This window comes from Oncorhynchus gorbuscha, linkage group LG21, assembly GCF_021184085.1.
Source record: "Oncorhynchus gorbuscha isolate QuinsamMale2020 ecotype Even-year linkage group LG21, OgorEven_v1.0, whole genome shotgun sequence".
NCBI lineage: Eukaryota > Metazoa > Chordata > Actinopteri > Salmoniformes > Salmonidae > Oncorhynchus > Oncorhynchus gorbuscha.
In genome coordinates this window covers 3,445,394-3,448,311 of record NC_060193.1, presented here as the reverse complement: position 1 = coordinate 3,448,311, position 2,918 = coordinate 3,445,394, and the positions used below count along the sequence as shown (strand labels likewise).

The 2,918-nt window shown below is 41.7% G+C and overlaps 1 long non-coding RNA gene across 2 annotated transcripts; it reads right to left on the bottom strand.

Annotated features, from left to right (window-relative positions):
- Positions 1–235: 235 nt before the first annotated feature.
- LOC124008329 lies at positions 236–2,918 on the bottom strand. Of its 2 annotated transcripts, none has more exons than XR_006834083.1 (5): positions 2,850–2,918; positions 2,247–2,304; positions 1,292–1,423; positions 948–1,029; positions 236–869 (listed from the first exon to the last, which is right to left on the bottom strand). It is a non-coding gene; the product is annotated as an uncharacterized LOC124008329 (long non-coding RNA). The 2 variants fall into 2 exon arrangements; XR_006834084.1 differs by having other exon boundaries at positions 236–857.

Genomic DNA, 2,918 nt, shown 5'->3' with positions numbered 1-2,918 from the left:
TGGGTGTCGAAAGAGAACAAAGAGGTTCATTAACCTATGTTTGAACCGACCTGTTGTAAATCTGGGGAGAAATCTAGTATCTGGGGGAGCCTGGAACTGTCAGCCGAGTGGTTATAAACTGAGGTGAGACTCATGAGAAAATCCCCATGTACGTGCGTAGGTTAGAATGGTGTAAAAGGAATGCATTTGTGTATGCACGAGAGAGCTCTCGCAAATAAATCTGGATCTGCGCAATTGTGAGCTGGGAATTCAGTTTTATTTAAGACCAGAACTTCACAACCTCTGGGTATCAGACAGATAATTTGAATTTATGAACATCGATTACAAAATTACTGAACTATAGTCTTAAATCAATCCTACCGGTGTGTATATCGTAATTTGTTAGATACTACTGGGCTGTCAGAGCTAGATGTACAAGCATTTCACTACACGCACAATAAATTTTAAAAAATCTGCTAATCACATGTACACGATCAATAGTTGATTTGCAATTACATTGATAGTGATTAGAGGGCAATAAAGTGCTGAGTACCAGGAAGTATAGTAGACTACGCACGACCATCAGCAGCACAATAGCTTGTGAAAGCCCAGTTACCATGACGAAGTGGTCACATGGAATTGGACTGCCTTTATGACAGGTGTGGTGGTCATACGGTTCATCATAATAGCCCAATTCATTCCTCCATGTGCCAGAAATGCTCAGCTAAAATGTTCGGCAAATCAAACCGATAAAGAATGTAATACAACAATTGTATCTCTGGATATCTTCATGTATATGGAATGTGAATCAGCTCCCATAGTACAGTAAAGACGACCCATCAAAGTATTTCGCAGTCTTCTCTTCCAACACCTTTCACCTGCAAGCACCACTACAATTACACGCAAAAACTAATATTAACATTCAGAACCAGCTACAAATAATTAACGTTTAGCTAATGAGAGAGAACCTGCATGCACATTTGATTGGTGCAGTGCCAGGATGAGTTTCTGGGATAGTCCATCCAGTTCTGGAAAGACACGAAGAGGAACCTACGTAGACAGTAGACATGTTAGAAACATTTTGTTGCACAAGTCCACACAAGAAAGGTAAATAATCCACAAATAACCTGGTGACATTGTTAGTCCCCATGAGGGCAAAATGTTATTTTCAAGGAGGGGTTAAGGTTAGAATTAGCAGTTTGGTTTAGGGTACAAGTACAGGTTAGTGGTAAAATAGGATTTTAAATATGACTGAAGTGTGTGTTCCAACAAGGTTAGCTGTACAAGGTGCTGTTGATGTGTGAGTGGTAACCTGTAGAGCCCCAGTGGTGCTCAGGAGTGTATTCTCCCTGGCAGTCGCACGTGGAGCCGTAGTCTCCAGGCGGGCCATTTTTCACAGTATATATAGGAGGTTCACGGGGGGTCTTGGGTCCTTTCGTAGCATCTGGACACAGGTAACACATTGTAATGTGGACATAACATTCTGGAAGCGTCGGCTGCATCTGGAATCCCGTATGGGACTCAATATGGGCTCTGGTCGGAAGACATTTACATGGAATAGGGTCCCATTTCAGATGCAACTAAGTGGCTTCCTAGATAAATATTAAGACGTTCTGTTAGCATCCTGACTGGGGGTCATGGGTCGTAGCATCTGGACACAGGTAACATACATTGTAATGTGGACATAAAATTGCAGGACATATTCTGGAATCTTAAAGGGTCCCCTATGGGACCCTATTCAGAAGTAGTTTATACAGAAGAGTGTTCCATTTCAAATGCTACCTAGGTACTTCCCAGCTAAATATTGAAGTTTAAATTGTATCAGTGTTATTTCCTGATAGTTAGACAATCCAGTTGAATGATTAAACCAGTCATATAAAATACCAGAGTCCAGCATCTACACACCAATATACATCTCTGGAACTAGAGGGGTGGCAGGTAGCCTAGCGGTTAGAGAGTTGGGCCAGTAGTTCAAATTAGTGAGATGACAAATTAGAAAGAGCCATTGAGCAAGGCACAAGCTTCATTTCGCCAGTGTCACAGTTGATAATGGCTGACCTCTCAGAAGGTGTCCCATGGAGAACCGATAATGAATATAGACACATTTCCAAATCACACCAGTCTATTAACACCTACTTGTGTGTGAAGTAGGGGTGTTATGTTTAATATAAATCCCATGTAGTTCTGGTTATGAAAAGAAACATTACAATTCACACCTGCATGAAATAGAAAACCTTGGTGAGTACAGTGAGAGGTAGGTCACTTACCTCCCAGAGAAAAAGCTGTGCTGACAAGCAGAATGACAGTCAATAGCGCCATGATGGTCTACAGACAAATAGATTAATTTAATCAGCTGAGATTGTACTGGATCAGTGGAATGACTGGTGGTACTAGAGGGGTTAAGGAAACCCTGTGTTGGGTACCAAATTGAAGCAACTGCCAAGGCAGCGATTTCTAAATCTGGTCCTGAAGACCCTGAGAAGAGAGTTCAGGCAAAATGGTGCTACTAGACTGCCCAAAACTCAGGAATCGTTTTCTTCAAACAAATACAAAAGAGAAGCCTGGCACAGAGGAATATGTATCCTTCCCAAATGGCTCCTTACTCCTTGTGTAGTGGACTACCTTTGACAAGGGACCACAGTGCACTACATAGGGACTGGGAATCATCCTAGATCTAGTCAGACTAGGCATTTACTGCAGAGGTAACTATTAGTCCATGCTCTTAATTTCAGTTTATTGTGCACTACATTTGACCAGGGCCACGTAACATTTAGGTACCATTTGTGATGCAGCTAGTCTATTAAATAATGATGCAGCTAGTCTATTAAATAATGATGCAGCTAGTCTATTAAATAATGATGCACTCTCACCTTCTGCACTCTTCCAAGGGATTCACTGGTTGTCTCTCTGTTGTCGGTAAGTTATGGTCTACCTCTTCC